The 17,332-nt window shown below is 35.7% G+C and overlaps 2 long non-coding RNA genes across 4 annotated transcripts in view; one reads left to right on the top strand and one right to left on the bottom strand.

The window, feature by feature from the left end:
* Positions 1–843: 843 nt before the first annotated feature.
* LOC128250756 (uncharacterized) lies at positions 844–6,912 on the bottom strand. Of its 2 annotated transcripts, none has more exons than XR_016238196.1 (2): positions 6,502–6,912; positions 844–1,142 (listed from the first exon to the last, which is right to left on the bottom strand). It is a non-coding gene; the product is annotated as an uncharacterized LOC128250756 (long non-coding RNA). The 2 variants fall into 2 exon arrangements; XR_008266741.2 differs by having other exon boundaries at positions 844–1,113.
* Positions 4,697–17,332, top strand: part of LOC106878723 (uncharacterized) — a 13,959-nt gene continuing 1,323 nt past the window's right edge. Inside the window, exons 1-2 of one of the 2 annotated variants that reach the window (XR_001410538.3) lie at positions 4,697–4,790; positions 5,217–5,275. This is a non-coding gene — a long non-coding RNA (uncharacterized LOC106878723). Of the gene's footprint in view, positions 5,037–5,216; positions 5,276–17,332 lie in introns of both variants that reach the window. The other variant, XR_016238197.1, reaches the window with a different exon arrangement.

The following is a 17,332-nucleotide window of genomic DNA, read 5'->3' as shown; positions in this document are numbered from 1 at the left end:
TGGTGTAGCCACCTGGTTCACCAGTCCTCAGTCAAATCATCCAACCCATGCTAGCATGGAAAGCGGACGTTAAACGATGATGATGATAATGAGTTCAAAATTAGTGCCTTTTCAACAATTTATTTTCTAACTCTTTAGTTCACTTGTACGAAAGATGTCAACTCTCTATTTTTTGTTAATTGCATAACCTTGGGAGAACATTCTGAAATCGTTATTTTATTTGACCAGCCTCCCATGTTTTTAAACTGTCAGCTCAATCTCCTGTGGTGTGTTGGTGGCTACTGACATCTGAAAAACTAAAACAAACTCTGCCATCATAACCTCTCGACGCTGGATGATCCCATTTTCATGACACACCTATATCAGTAGATATAACATGAAATTAGTGGATGTAGAATACAATTACGTATGGCTGTGGGGTAAGTAGCTTGCTTACCAACCACTTGGTTCTGGGTTCAGTCCCACTGCGTGGCACCTTGGGCAAGTGTCTTCTACTATAGCCTCGGGCTGACCAAAGCCTTGTGAGTGGATTTGGTAGACAGAAACTGAAAGAAGCCCGTCGTATATATGTATATATATGTGTGTTTGTGTGTCTGTGTTTGTCCCCCCATCATCGCTTGAAAACCGATGCTGGTGTGTTTACGTCCCCGTAACTTAGCGGTTCGGCAAAAAGAGACTGATAGAATAAGTACTAGGCTTACAAAGAATAAGTCCTTGGGGTCGATTTGCTCGACTAAAGGCGGTGCTCCAGCATGGCCAGTCAAATGACTGAAACAAGTAAAAGAAAGATTATAACTAATGAAATATTTCACATAATATATAAAAGAATTAGTTGAAAATCGGTGCCTTTTCAACAATTTATTTTCCAACTGTTTAGTTCACTTGTGGGAAAAAAGTCAAATCACTGTTTTTTTTTTGTTAATTGCATGGCTTTGGGAGAACATTCTGGAGTCATTATTTTATATGACCAGACTCCTGTTTTTTTAAACTCTCTGCTCAGTCTTGTGAGATGTGTTGTTGCCTGCTGACATCTGAAGAACAAAAACAAGCATTGACGTCATAACTTCTCGACACTGGATGACCCTGTAGAGTTTCATCTTTTTCACACCACACCTATATCAGTAATTACAATGACATTGTTGCTGAAACAGGAAATTAGTGAATATAGAATACAATAACGTATATTATGACTAATGAAATATTTTTCGTAGTATAAAAGTAATGTGTTAAAAATTGTTTGATTTATATTACGGCACAAGGGCAAAAACTTAATTTTGGTAAAGAAAACATCAGCTTATACAATATCAATCTCGTTCAGCTCAATTGTTTCCCTTTGACAATGTAACAGTATGACTTCTGCGTGTTTGTGTGTATATATTTGTGAGTGTGTGTATATATTTGTATGTGTGTGTAAATGTGTATGTTCGTTTTCTTGTCGTGTTTTCTGTTCGCCACTATATCCCTCCGTGTTACAAATTTAATTTGTTTTTTCTCTTGGAAGAGCCATTTTAACAATGCGTCCTGCCCTAACTCTTTGAAACGCTTAGTTTTAGAATGGTGGCAGCTGATGAAGGAAATGTTCTCTATGTGGCCTGTGTGTTTTCTGTGCTCTGTTTCTCATTTTGCCCACGTTTTCCTGTGACGTCCTGTACCCAGATATGCATCTATATATACATGTAGATGTAGGTATGTACATACATGTACGTATATATGCATATACTCACATATTATTTGTATTATATATATATATATGCACATGAGTCATCTAAGAGACCATAAGTCATGGAAATGATGCAGTACTGTTAGTGGAGTGGGTATATTATCCCAAAAGTATAGTATTAAATATCTGTCACAGCTGATCTTACCAATCGGTTTCAAGTAAAGAATACAATGGATGTGCTAATCCACCTCCGACAACAGAGAACAGTCACCATATTTACCTTCTGTATAGGCTGACTCTGATGAGCGTAAAGTTATATAATTGGATTATTACCTAACACTCCATTGTATTCTTTATGCGAAACTGATTGGTAAAATCAGCTGTGATGGATATTTGATACTATACTTTTTGGATAATATATTCTGTTACTTGTTTCAGTCATTTGACTGCGGCCATGCTGGAGCACTGCCTTCAGTCAAACAAATTGACCCCAGGACTTATTCTTTGTAAGCCTAGTACTTAATCTATCGGTATCTTTTGCCGAACCGCTAAATTATGGGGAGAGAGATTATATATATATATATATAGAGAGAGAGAGAGAGATGTACAAGCCATGTACCAAGATGCTACCAGTAAGGGGAGGACTGATAATGAGTACAGCGAAGTAATATTTTCCCATGGCCAGACATGTTTCTGTGGGAGACTGGAAACAAAGGACAACTACCATGTGAAGTCAAGGCCAGGAGGCAGTAACACACACACACACACCATCATCATCATTTAACATTCCATTCTGGCAAATACACATATATAAAAATCATCAAGCCAAGTGAGATCATAATTGTGACTGATGACTGTGCCACATAATTAGCACCCATGCTGGTGGCACGTAAACAGCACCCACTACACCCTTGGAGTGGTTGGCATTAGGAAGCCAATGCCAAATCAGACTGGAGTCTGATGCAGCCTTCTAGCTTAGCAGTTTCAGTCAAACCAGCTAATCCATACCAGCATGGAAAGCAGACATTAAATGATGATGATATACATATAAATATACATATATACAGGGTGGCCCCCAAAAGTAGGTTTACAGTTATTCAACTATCTCTTTCTCATTCATATATTAACAGTTTAGATCTTAATTATAAAAAAATATGAAACCATTATTCTATGCTAATTTAGTTAATTTTGTCAAGCTCCCTTTTCAGTTTGTAAGATAGAAATTTAAATGTAATAAAATGTTTTGAAAGAAATTTAAAGTGCCTACATGATAACTGTAAACCTACTTTTGGGCCACCCTGTATATAAATATATCATCATCATCATCGTTTAACGTCCGCTTTCCATGCTAGCATGGGTTGGACGATTTGACTGAGGACTGGTGAAACCAGATGGCTACACCAGGCTCCAATCTGATTTGGCAGATATATATATATATATATACGCATGCACACACACACAGACACACATGCGTGTATGTATATATACATATATATATTCGCCATGATAGATCGCTGACCACTACACATATTTTTTTTCTCTCCTTGTTTCTTTCTGTGGAAGAGCATAGGCTCAAAACGTTAAAGACTTTCTCTATTCCTGAGCGTTATACTAATATATCCATTTGTTGTTTACACCACCTGTCTTTGTCTGTCGTTTTTTCGTGAATTCTCCCATTCATAATATGACAAGCTTCTTTTAGTTTCCATCTACCAAATTCATTCACACGGTTGGCCCAGTGCTACAGTAGAAGTCCCCTGCCCAAGGTGCCATGCAATCAGACATAACCCAGAACCATGCTTCTTACCACACATCCATGCCTGTGTGTAAAAGAAGAAAGATGAGATATGGCATGGTTAGAACACACTTGAGCATAGGTCAACCCAATCATGCTTGGCCTGGAGCTAAACAGAAATAACTAGGCCTAATCTTATGTGCTCCAGGACAGCTCCAATAAAGTAGTCAGACCTATAGCCAAAGACTATTCCATTCCATCTTTTCTTTTAGAATAGTATGTTTTGGACGAAATTATCAAATGTGCACTTTTATGAAATAGTATAGTGTTGTTTGAGGGAGATTTGGCTGCTATTTCTAGCATTTCCATATGAAGTTATAACACTGTATAGCACGATTTTTGTCCTTGGGTAGCAACTGTTATTTCTTATTTACTTACCTTTAGAAAGTGAAAAATGGCTATTTACTTCAAACTTTGCTTTTCTTACATTTATTCAAACCCCCAAAGAATCCCTCTCAACACATGGCTATGATATGCTCCCCTTCTACTCCTGCTCATCAGAGATGCACACATCAGCCACTAATGGACATGCTCAAGTGGTCACAGGTTAAGCAACTGGCAAGCAAATCTGTGCTATTGAGCAGGATATTTGCTATAATGATATTTCTGCTTCAGCAACTCACCACTGAATGTCCGAATAATTATCATTTCCTTTGATTTGTAGACAGCAGCAAATAGGAAATAACAGTTACTGACCAAAGACAAAAAAATTTTTTTTAATTTTGTTACAGTGTAGGGAATGATCTCACATTTAATGTTATATTTTCAAAAAACAGAATAGTTTATTCTTTCAAGTACTTTTGACCTCTTATCCAGTTTTGAGGGATATTAATGGTGCAGGTAAGACATGTTTGTTTTGTAACCATGTAGTTCTATATCCATTCTAATTGCTTGGAACATTGGGCATGTCCCTTTTATTACACTTTCAGAAAGACAGCATCTCAGTTTGTCACAGGTAAAATTATCTCACTTGAAGAGCCACAGCACACTAATAAAGATATTCAATTTGACAGTTCAGCTGTCGTTTACAATGATGAATTCTATTCCAGTTTCTGCTAGTCTTACAGAACTAGGGCAAAAACGTAAAGTTGGTAAGGAATACATCAAGCTACATAACGGTTCTAAAAGCTCAATTATCTCCCTTTGACAATGTGAAGGAATGACTTCTGCGTGCATGTCTATATAGATGAGCGCGCGCGCAAAAACGTGTGTGTATATATTCTTTTACTTGCATTATCTCATAGCTCCTGATATTTTGAAGATGTGATTTTGTTTTTTTTTCTTCTTAGAATGACATTGTAGGGTGTGTGACTGGTCAGTTTGAACATAAAACAGGTAGAATATTTGGGCTTGATATGGCCGGTTTTAAATGCTTAAAGGTTTAAGTTTAGTAAAGTATTGTAGACAGCCTCGATCAGGAGAAATCTGATGCACAGAATGTCAGCCCACCTGAGGATCTGACCAAGTGTTCTTCTGCTGTATATTGTCCCAGCTTGCCCAGGCTCCTTGTTGGTTGTGTTTCACTATCCTGTTAGCCATTGTTTCCACTACACCTAGGAAGATTTCTTCTTGGTAGAGATGGTATCATTCGTTTTCTTTGGTGCTTCTAATCTGGTCACACATCATCTAATTTCTCTAACAAGAATTTCTAATTGGAAATTCCTTACATGTCTATCTAACATGTAAAACTTTGTAATTACTATGAGCAAATGAAACATATGTAATGATAAATAATACCAAAAATTTCCTGTTTTGTTACAGGCACGGCTGTGTGAGAAGATGGAACCAGTGGCCAGGAAGCTAGGAGTGTTTGACACCAGGTAAGTGGGAGCCAAAAACAAGGGAAAGAAAAAGCAAGGGGTCCACCCTGGTGGTCGGATGCCTATCCTTCAGGAAAGCCATTACAAATTGCATCTGTAATGAGCATTGCTTCAATCGAACATTGTAAATATAATCCAATTTTTATTGTGTATTTAAAATTGTAAATATTTCATCGATACAGCTTCTTCACCCCTTTTATGTTTGTCTGTCCTTGTTCGTCCCCTCTTTGTAATGCCTTAAGCTTGCTTCCCAACAACATGGTTCCGGGTTCAGTCCCACTGCGTGGCACCTTGGGTAAGTGTCCTTTACTATAACCTCGGGCCGACCAAAGCCTTGTGAGTGGATTTGGTAGATGGGAACTGAAAGAAGCCTGTCATGTGTGTTTTTATGTGTCGTAGCGCTTTGGCAAAACAGACCAACTAGGCTTACAAAGAATAAGTCCTGGGTCGATTTCTGCGACTAAAAACCCCTTTAAGGTGGTGCTCCAGCTTGGCCGCAGTTAAATGACAAACAAGACCTACTAACTTACCTACCTACACACACACAGGTCGCACTAATTTATGATCAGAAATAAAACCATCCAGTGTCCGCCAGGCTAGTTAACTGTTACAGTACACTATTAATGAACTTGTATAATTTATACTTATGTACAGTTTCTTGTATTTCATTTAATAATTTAAGGAAATTTAATATTTGTTTAATTTAGAGTGTAACCACCCCTGGTTTGGTAAAAATCAATAATCTGGAATGGCTTTGGAACAAAAGGTTTCAGAAAATCCATGTTGTACCTATATATACTTGAGAATATTCTATTTTATATATCCCCTTTATTAACCAATAAGTGTTTTTTTCTGATTCGCTGATTTCTAGAAAATACCTCTCTCTATATTATATACATATGTTAGTGCTTGTGTGTATAGATAGGTAAATAGATAGCTAGAAAGATAGGTAGATAGATAGATAGATAGAAGATATGTAGAACCACTTGTTTATGGCCACATATATACAACTCACAAAAAACATAATACGTACATATGTACGAACGTTTGTATATATCCGTGTAAATTCGGATATTCAAATTTCTAAATACATTTTAAAATTAAATATGAACCCACAACACTTCCCGTGAAGTACCTCAAGTATGAATGAACCTAGTGGTTAATTCTACCAGAAACACATCGAGTCGTAAAAGACTTGTTTCACGTAATTTAAATATTTTATTTACCGTATTGGATTTTCCGAACATTCCAGATACAGGACAGCCGGAATTATATTCGCCCACGCATCCATACACAATTCTCGATATTAAGATTAATCAAGAATTTTGTACTTCGTGGCGCAAACATTGACGAATTACGTTCACTTCTGGGATGCGGTTAACAAAAAAAAAAAAAAAAACCTTGTGGGTGTAGAGATATATCACATAAGCTCTGTACATACATATATACTGTTGTGTCTGGGGGGGGGGGGTCATTTTCTTATTGTGCCTTAAAATTTAACACACTGACCGTTAAAATTTCCACTTATTTCTTGTTTTTATTCTAAAATTTTCGTTGCGTCTTGCAACCTTTTCAATAGTCTTGAACACACGAAATCACATAAAAAAAATCTTGCAAACCAAATCCAAAAACGAAATATATATATATATATATATATATATATATATATATATATATATATATAGAGAGAGAGAGAGAGAGAGAGAGAGATGCAGCACAATTTTGTCTTAAAGTGACGAAAATATTTTGGCAAATTAAATTTAAATGTTGAAGTGAATCTAACGGTTTTTGTGTTTTTTAAATGGCTTATAAACGCCTTCCACGCTGCAATTGTTTATACACATAACATAATTAAGGAATCAGCAACAGTTGCTTCCCCACATACCGAAATAGCAGTTAAAGTGTCAAAACTCCAACAGATAGCAATACTTGTAACTCACAAAGGCAAGTCTAAGACTGGTTAGTTTCGTTGTTTTTCTTCTTGTTTTGCCTTTGTGAGTTACAAGTATTGCTATCTATTGGAGTTTTAGCACTTTAACTGCTATTTCTGAATTTCGGTATGTGAAGCAACTGTTGCTGATCCCTTAATTATGTTTATAAATTTAAAGTTCTTTACCGATAATGGTTTTTACATACTGAAGTACTTGGTAAAAATTATTAAATAATCCTTTACCCTTTTATACACAATATATATACATACACGCGCTCTCATAAATATAGACACAAGATTTAATCCAAAGGTACATTGGAGATAAAAGCAGTAATGTGTGCATGTAATTGAGATGTATGGTAGTCTAATATAGTGTACATTATATACATTAATCAGGGAGAAAGTAGAATTATGTATTATATACACGTATCTATATAGAAGTGCGTATATACTTTATACACACATTCACTCCTTATTTTCCTTGTATGAAACACGTGAATACTAAAATTAAAGCGAGGGGGGTGCATTTACCTTTCCCATGAAGTGTGGGGACTTCGAGAGACAGTTTTACAAATACGGGAACGGTTTCAATTTATCAGTTAATCTATTAAGACACTAAGAGAATCGTATTAGTGGCATTTAAAATTGATTTAATTCCTCCTAACATAAATGTGTGATTAAAAAACAATTGTTGCTTTCGATTTAAAGAGTCGCCTAGTTTAATACCACCACGATCCTGTTCTGAAGCGGTTTGGGTAAATTTTCAGATTAACACCCACACGATTTACACTAGGGTGTTAGGGTTTAGTGTTTTAGAATTAGGGTTAGGGACGGAATTCCCATCCTAACACCCTAGTGAAAACCGTGCGGGTGTTAATCTGAAAATTTACCGCGGTTTAACTGCCTTTGAGTGAAGTCCTCTATGAGGTTAATTCTCGTCAACCAGTCGTCGGTGACTGCAAAAGTAAAAGGGCCATTAATTATAGATAAAAAACAGCCATGTTATAAAAGAAATTCCGACTTCGTTTTGTCACTCAGTGTCAGGCAGCCTTTAAAAAAATGCAAATTTGTATTAAGTGGCATTTAAAATTGATTTAATTCCTCTTAATATAAAATGTGTGATTAAAAAACAATTGCTTTCGATTTAAAGAGTCGCCTAGTTTAATACCACCACAATCTGTGTTAGGCAGCCTTAAAAAAAAATGAAAATTTGTATTAATTTTGGGACATAAAAGAAAATGAAAGGATAACACATGCAAACGATGCTAAGATAACATGGGAAAAATAAATATAATGCAACAAATGAAAAGAATAATTAAATTTCGGTGTAGGAAAGATACAATGAAGAAACAAATGTCGCTAACACCATTTTCCCCTACTGCTAACGTGTAACAATAGGGATTTCAATATGGATTAGCAATTTTAATGTAGTATGGCAAAAAAATAGGCATCTAAACCTCACAACTATGTCCATTGATAAAAGTTAAGGTGCGTTGGCTTGGAGCAAACTCCTCACTGTCGCGACTCGAAACATTCTACCAACGAAAGAAGCAAAATATTAGATCCTCCATACAAAGAGAACTGAGAAAGCACCAGAAAGGCTGTTTTTTTGGTTATTGTTGAAAACGATCCCCGAAAAACAACATTTACAACCAAAAGCATACAATTTCGAGAAATGCATGCCTGGCGGGTTGGTTAGGGTTAGACGGCGGATGCCAGCGACATCCGCCCGGAACGGTGGACACTCAGCCTCTGATATAACATCACCACTGTCTCTAGATTATAAAGATGTCATTCAGTATTTTGGCCAATCAAACGGCAGATTGGTTACAAATTTAAACCAATCAACAGCTTTTGTTTGTGAAGATGGATCGTCTGCTGAAATCGCAGTGTTATATTTAACGAATGATAAACGAAAAAAAATTTTTTAAATAAAACCAAAGGCTCTTTCATTGAAATTTCACAATAAAATTTCAGTGACATCAATTATGTCTTGTTTTTTAAAATCATATAATAATATAATGTCTTTCACATGACGTCGTGTATCTTTATGTAATATTAATTAAAATGGCTAATTTTATACAGTGACGGAAATGCGGGGGATGGGGTCACGAGTGTCCAGCGAATGTAAATCATCATTTTTTAATTTTTTTTCTTGTTTATAAATAAATATTTAATAAATGCATTGATGGAAATGTTTTGTTAATTCTCATTAGTTAAGTTTCTTCCAATTAAAATTAACTTATTTGATATAATTATACGTATGGTACAGACCGGACAGATATATCACGAGTGTTTCCTCAGAGAAGAAAACATTTCCATCATTGATTTTTATGTAATTATTTTCTCGTAGATGCCTTTTCTCTCTGATAGAAGACTACAAGCAATGGTACATATACGCACATCCTATGAAACCAATTTTAGCAATATTCTCCTTTTTACAATCAACAATGTTAACCCGCAGCTGCTGTTAGAGTAATATTACGTCTCTGTTACATCAGCTAATTCAAAGAATTAAATTAAAAATTAAATATGTAATCACTTCTTTCCTGGTTTAAAAACGTTTGTGCACCACCATATTGTGTGTGTGAGCTACATTTACTCTATTTTTTCTTTTACTTGTTTCAGTCATTTGACTGTGGCCATGCTGGAGCACCGCCTTTAGTCGAGCAAATCGACCTCAGGACTTATTCTTTGTAAGCCTAGTACTTATTCTATCTGTCTCTTTTGCCGAACCGCTAAGTTACGGGGACGTAAACACGCCAGCATCGGTTGTCAAGCGATGTTGGGGGGGGGGGGGACAAACACAGACACACAAACACACACACACACAATATATACATACATATATACGACGGGCTTCTTTCAGTTTCCGTCTACCAAATCCACTCACAAGGCTTTGGTCGGCCCGAGGCTATAGTAGAAGACACTTGCCCAAGGTGCCACGCAGTGGGACTGAACCCGGAACCATGTGGTTGGTAAGCAAGTTACTTACCTAAATTCATTTTAATATCATTTTGTACAGAGATTTTGAATCTTAAATGTTAGATACAAATATAGAAACAGACGTTTTGAATATTGTGTGTGTGTGCGGTATACATACATACATACTTATACACTCACGTACATACATCTGTTATGCATATAAGATAATACAAACTACACATTTTTTCACTTCATTCAAAACTCGTAAAATTTAAGGTCTTATATTTGTTTGATAAACCCATAATCGGACTAATTTTGGCTGAATTTTATATGGTGCAATGCATAATTTAAAGAATTAAAAACCAACATCTAAAAATCCTTTATAGAGTTTACATTATATAAATTTAAATTTAGAAACTTGGAGAGAACTGAAGTAACTTCTTTGGTTTTTGTTTGCAATAAAACTTGAAGTAAATAAAGCTAAAAATAATAACATGGAGCATTTTGTGTTAAAAAAAAACCATTTTGATGCAAAACAGTCAAAGGCTGCCCAACTCTCCTCCTCTTCAGTGAACATGACAAACGTGCTAACTATTGTATGAATGCAACATTTCAAAGGCAGATGTGGATTTGAGTCTCATAGGCAACCTTCAACTTCTTTTCCATCCAAGTAATTTTTAACTCCATATTCTGCATGCTATTACACTGTGTAGCACGATTTTTGTTCTTGAGTAACAACTGTTATTTCCAATTTGCTTACTCTTACAAAGTATGAAAAATGGATAATATTTCCATCAAATTTTGCTTTTCTTACATTTATTCGTATTCCTAAAGAATCCCTCTCAAGTTGTGAAATTTGTGTTTTTGTGGTCATGTGTATGCTGTAGTCTGTGATTTTGTCATGGACAAGAACAAAAAGCCAATATGAAATTTTGCATTAAAGTTGGGATGCCAGCTACAGAGACATTGAACATGCTTCAGTAAGCTTATGGCAGTGAGGTAATGGGTCATATGCAATGTTTCGAGTGCTTCAAAATCGGAAGAAAGTCTCTGGAAGACCAGCCACGAGCATCAGACCTGGAAATAGTATTGTGCATCAAAAATTTGTCTCCTGGGGCAGGCCATCAATTGAGAGTTCCACTGTTATGTTTTGAAACATTTGAGAGAAGACATTTGGTGGAGCACAAAGAATTGCATTCTTCACCAATCTCTCCTCACTCATGAGTTTCTTGTCAAAAACAACATGGTATCGGTTTCACACCAACCCTATTCACCAGATTTAGTACCTGCAAACGTCCATTTCTTCTCCAAGAGGAAAAAGGCAGCTCAAATGCCATTGTTGAGATCCAGAGCAAATTGCAGTATTTCCTCGACTCACATATGGAAAATGACATCCAGGCTGGATTCCCAAGAACACTGGGACTGGTGCAAGGTGGCTATTTTGAAGAAAATGATGTTAAAATTTAGGTAAATAAGTTATTTTTTTTATTAAACATAATTAGTCTGGGAACCTTTTGATACCGCCTTGTACCTCTATACAACACTAATTTGGTCAGGGTATATATTGAGAAAGTTTACCTGTCTCAAGATGCCAATATGTCTCGTGCACTTTATTGTCCTTGCTTACCCACAGCAACTGTACATGGCTGTAACACCAGATACACTAGGCCTCTGCATTTCCTTTAATCCTCTCAGACATGTGTCAAACTTTACCCTCCACCTGGGTTCTCAAGCAAAAAAATAAATAGCTACATATACAGCTCAAAGGTAATGATTACATGCAAACTAATGGACAGAATTATCAGCTTCTGTTTCACATTCACTCACAGGATATTAAATGACCTGGGGCTATAGTACAAGACACCTGCCTGAGTTGCCTTGAATGCAAAAACATAATTTCAAAGCAAACTTCCTAACTACAGAACAACCATGTGTAGCTAAAAGTATGCTAAATGTAATTTATGGGTTTCAAATTTTGGTACAAGGCCAGTGATTTTAAGGGAGAGGGTAAGTTGATTATATCAAACCCAGTGCTCAACTGGTACTTATTTTATTATTGACCCTGAAAGGACGAAGGCCAAAGTCGACCTCGGTGGAATTTGAACTCAGAACATGTAGACGGATGAAATGCTGCTAAGCATTTTGCTTGGCACATAACAATTGTGCCAGCTTGTCACCCTTGCTTAACAGAAAATATAGGTTCAAATTTTGGCACAGGGCCAGCAATTTCAGGGCAGGAAATAAGTCGATTACATCGACCCCCCACCCCCACCCCGGGCTCAACTGGCAATTATTTTATCAACCCTGAAAGGATGAAAAGCTAAGTCAACCTCGACGGAATTTGACCTATGAACATAAAGATGGATAAAATGCCACTAAGCATTTTGTCCGGCATGCTAATGCTTCGGCCAGTTCGCCGGCTTTGCTAAATATAAAATATTAAAGTGCTGTGGGCATGTGTGAGTAAGTTTTGATTAAGTTCACACACATGGTTTAACTACAAGATCTATCGACGTAGTAAAACTGAATATTTCTTTATTTACTGTATGCTTGGCACGTGAATATATTCACAATCTATTCACACACATGCTGTCTTGGTTCTGTATTTAATAATAATGTACTGTAAATTTTTATATTAATACCCGCACGATTTTCACTAAAAAAAAAACAAAAAAAACTCGGATTTTTTGTGTAGAATCAAGTACCCTGACCTCCTAATATGCTGCAAATCCCTTATTTTGGTTCCGAAAAAAAAACGGAGGCGAGGTGGGATATATTTAATAAAGAACCATGTAATTCATATTCTGGAAATTTTATTTCTGTAAAATGTTTTGTTTTTTCTTAAATATACAAAATATAGTCTAAAAATTTAGGATGTTTTTGAAAGATACTATATTTTTACCATCAGAATATATATACTTTCTCACACAACAATTAAGATATATTTATTTCAAATCGCTTATTTATTTATTTTAAATCGTTTATATTTATTTTAAATCGGTCATCTTTCTCCCCCCCCCCCCCGCCCATACACATGAAAATTAGTTTGGGTGCGATTTTTATTGTTATTTTATATTTTCCTTAGTGAAAATCGTGCGGGTGAAAAGGTCAATAGGCGTGGGGGTTGGTCAAATTTTCGTATGTATGTATGTATAGCTCGTCGAAACGCCGGTGTTAAAACGTGGGTAGCTGATGAAGTAGAATGTTCTCTATGTGGCTCGTGTGTTCTCGTCTACGTTTGTTTGCAATGTCCTGTACCCAGATATGCACCTATACATACAGGTGGATGTCGGTATGCACATACCTGTACGTATATATGCATATACTCATTTACTTTTGTTTTTATATGTATATATATATATATATATATATATATATATTTATTTATTTATTTAAAAGTCTTTGTAAAAATTACTTGATGCAGTTTTACTAAGTATAAAAAAGATTTTTCTAAAAATTATTTTCTAAAAAAAAAGTTGTAAATTCTTTATCAGAATGTTACAAACCATTTTGGAAGAAGTTTCGATTTTTTTTGCAAACACACGTGTTCTTGGATAATGTGTGTGTGTGTGTGTATGTATTTCTCTTGTATCTCTGTCTCTCTCTTTGTGTGTGTATATATATATATATATATAGAGAGAGAGAGAGAGAGAGAGAGAGAGAGAGGAATCTTGCAGGCGTGAAGTGGATTCGATCCACTATGCCACAAATTTGAATTAACACTGCGTCAGAAAAGGGTCAAATGGTGGAGACACCGCTTCGAAAACCGTTGTTCCACCGCAGGAAAAGTTCTGACGCAGTGTTAATTCAAATTTGTGGCATAGTGGATCGAATCCACTTCACGCCTGCAAGATTCCTATATATATATTTTGGGAATAAATGATGGATTTTTTCCCTTATGAGGTTTTTTTCACGCTAGCTACTTGATAAATTCTTGTAAAAGAGTTCATCCTATTATTGAATTTATATATATATATATAATACAAATAATAAATGAGTATATGCATATATACGTACATGTATGTACATACCTACATCTACCTGTATATATAGATGCATATCTGGGTACAGGACGTTGCAAACAAAACGAAGACAAAATGATAAACAGAGTACAGAAAACACGGGCCACATAGAGAGAGAGAGAGAGATACATACATACATATATATATAAAAAAATCAAAATAAGCAACACGGATTTTAAAGATGATTGCAGTACGCACGTTTCATGCTACTCCATTTATTTAAGTAATGCAAGCATTACTACATTAAATGCAATATGTAGAGCAATCTTCAGCTGCACAAAAATGTAGAAAAATTACAGTAGAATAGTCTTTAAAATAGTATTATTATATATATTAGCTTAAATTAAAAAAATTTTTTTTTAAATAATTCAAAATAGTTTTCTGAGCCCAATCTATATAATAGTCTTAAACTTTACACCTTATCTATAGCCTTTGAATTCAAAATTGACACTACTTCAGGGTTTTTTGTATAAACTAATTACATTTTTATTATTAACATACTTCTTATTATTAACATATTAATTAAGCTAATATTGATATCTATAAATTTCCCATACTTAGTATATGTATAACAATACTGATGCTTTATTCAGACTAAAGAAAAAGCCCTGTTGACCTAAATGCTTAAGGTTTAATTCCCCAACCTTATGATAGCAGTAAAAAACCCCAACCTAAAATAGTGTTGCCACTCTGACCAGAGAAACCTTTATAACTATATCCATGTATAATGCTTACACCTTCCCTTTTCCTTAGAAGGGATTGCCCCTTATACTATAACCACAAGATAAGAGACAATAAAATCAGAGACAGAATTCTACCTAAAACTAATTACTAGCCTGCTAGCCTTGGCTATGTCAAGATAGAATTTTATGTATTCTTCTTCCCACTTGGATTTTTTAATGTATTCTTCTTTCCACTTGGATTTTAAATGTTGCCACAATTATAATATGTCTATTCTACTGTAATGTTTCTACATTTTTGTGCAGCTAAAGATTGCTCTACATATTGTATTTAATGTAATGCTTGCATTACTTAAGTAAATGGAGTAGCATGAAACGTGCGTACTGCAATCATCTTTAAAATCTGTGTTGCTTATTTTGATTTTTTGATCACCTTGCTCTTAGAATGGTTTTTGGATAATACCATACTATATTCTGGTGCCTAAACATAAGTACCATATTCAATTTTGAATCTAATTCTAAATCTACATATATATATATATATATAAACATAATTAAGGGATCAGCAAATATTTGCTTCACCATATACCAAAGTTCAGAAATAGCAGCTAAAAAAGCTGTGGGAGTCTCAGCTTTTTTAGCTGCTATTTCTGAACTTCGGTATATGGTGAAGCAAATATTTGCTGATCCCTTAATTATGTTTATAAATATATATGAGCTTTTAAATAAGTTCTCCACCAATAATGGTGCTTACATACCGATGGGCTTGGTAAAAATTATTAATTATTAATTGTTGATTTATTAATGAATTAATAAATTGATAATCCTTTACCCTTTTAATTTGTAATATATATATATATATATATATATATATATATATATATATATATATATATACATGTATATATATATATCATCATCATCATCATCTCATCTTCATCATTTAACGTCTGTTGTCCATGCTGGCATGGGTTGGATAGTTTGACTGGGCTGGCTGGCACGCTGGAAGGTTGCACCAGACTCCAGTCTGATTTGGCATGGTTTTCTAGGGCTGGATGTCCTTCCTAATGCCAACAACTCTGAGAGTGTAATGGGTGCTTTTATGTGCCAACTGCGTGACACCAGTATCCGCCACGATTCCGATTTTGCCCAGCTTGAGGGGTCTTCTTCTGAAACATGACATAATGCTAAAGATCTCAGTCATTGCCTCTGTGAAGCCCAACATTCAAAAGGAACTCAGCCACTTTGCCTCCATGAGGCCCAACGTTCGAAAGGAATTCAGTCACTTTGCCTGGATACATATTTGTGTATATCTGCAAAACAAGATATGTATATATGCGTATATATATGAATACCTCAACATCAAGATCATGATTTAACATCCGTGTGCCATGCTGGATTGGGTTGCACTGTTTTGACAGGAGCCAATGGGTTCAATGACTGTATCAAGCTCCAATGTCTGCTTTGGCATAGTTTTCATGGCTGGTTGCCTTTTCTAATGCCAACCACTTTACAGCATGGACTGGGTACTTTTTTTTTTGTGCCATCTGCACAAAAATGCTGTCATTTGTAGCTTTAAAAAACAAAAAAAGGGGGGAGAGAGGGCACTCTTCCTCATGCCAACCACTTTACAGAATGTGCTGGGTGCTTTTTACATGATACCGGCATAAGCGTTTCTAACATGGCCCTGGACAGGTGCTTTCAAATGTAGCTTGGCATGGTTGTACTTTATGTGGAGCCAGCACAGATACTTTCTACATGGTGCTGACACAGGTGCTTTCTACATGGCTGTAACATGGATGCTTTCTACATGGTACCTACACAGATACGTTTTACACAACCCTGACATGGGTGCTTTTTACACGGCACCAGGATGGATGTTTTTTTATATTTTTTTTACATGGCTCCAGCGTGGTTGCTTTTTACATGGCTCCAGCACAGGGCTCTTGCTGGCCAAAAATCCTTTCAGCCGGGAGGGGACATTAACAATTCTGCTGTGGTGGACGGGTCTTCTTGAGTAGAGCAAAGCACCAGATATCTCAGTCCTTTGTCATCTCCTCTGAAAGAATCACTGTCCTGAGATTGGCCTTTAATACTTTGTCCCATGTTTTCCTGGACATCCCTCTTCCACACAAATAACTCTTTAACTAAAAATTTCGGGCCTTGTGCCTAGAGTAGAAAAGAATATTGGTTTCAAATTTTAGCACAAGGCCAACAAGTGTTCAACTGGTCCTTATTTTCTTGCCCCTGAACGGGATGAAGGGCAAATTTGACCGCAGCAGAATTCGAACTGAGAATGTTAAGACAGACAAGATGTCACTAAACATTTTGCCTGGCATGCTAACAAGTCTGAAATTTTAGTTTTAATATTAATGCTTTAAACTGCATTGATTTATTTATTCAGTAATAAAAATTTCAGCATTGATGTACTAGTTGTGACTGTGACATCATTGAAAGTAGTCAATCGAGTATGATAGCTACAAGTTAAACAGCAAGTGTA

This window comes from Octopus bimaculoides, chromosome 24, assembly GCF_046866305.1.
Source record: "Octopus bimaculoides isolate indiv1 chromosome 24, ASM4686630v1, whole genome shotgun sequence".
Taxonomy (NCBI): Eukaryota; Metazoa; Mollusca; class Cephalopoda; order Octopoda; family Octopodidae; genus Octopus; species Octopus bimaculoides.
Note: the sequence above shows the minus strand (reverse complement) of the source record. Positions and strands in the feature narration are given on the sequence as shown.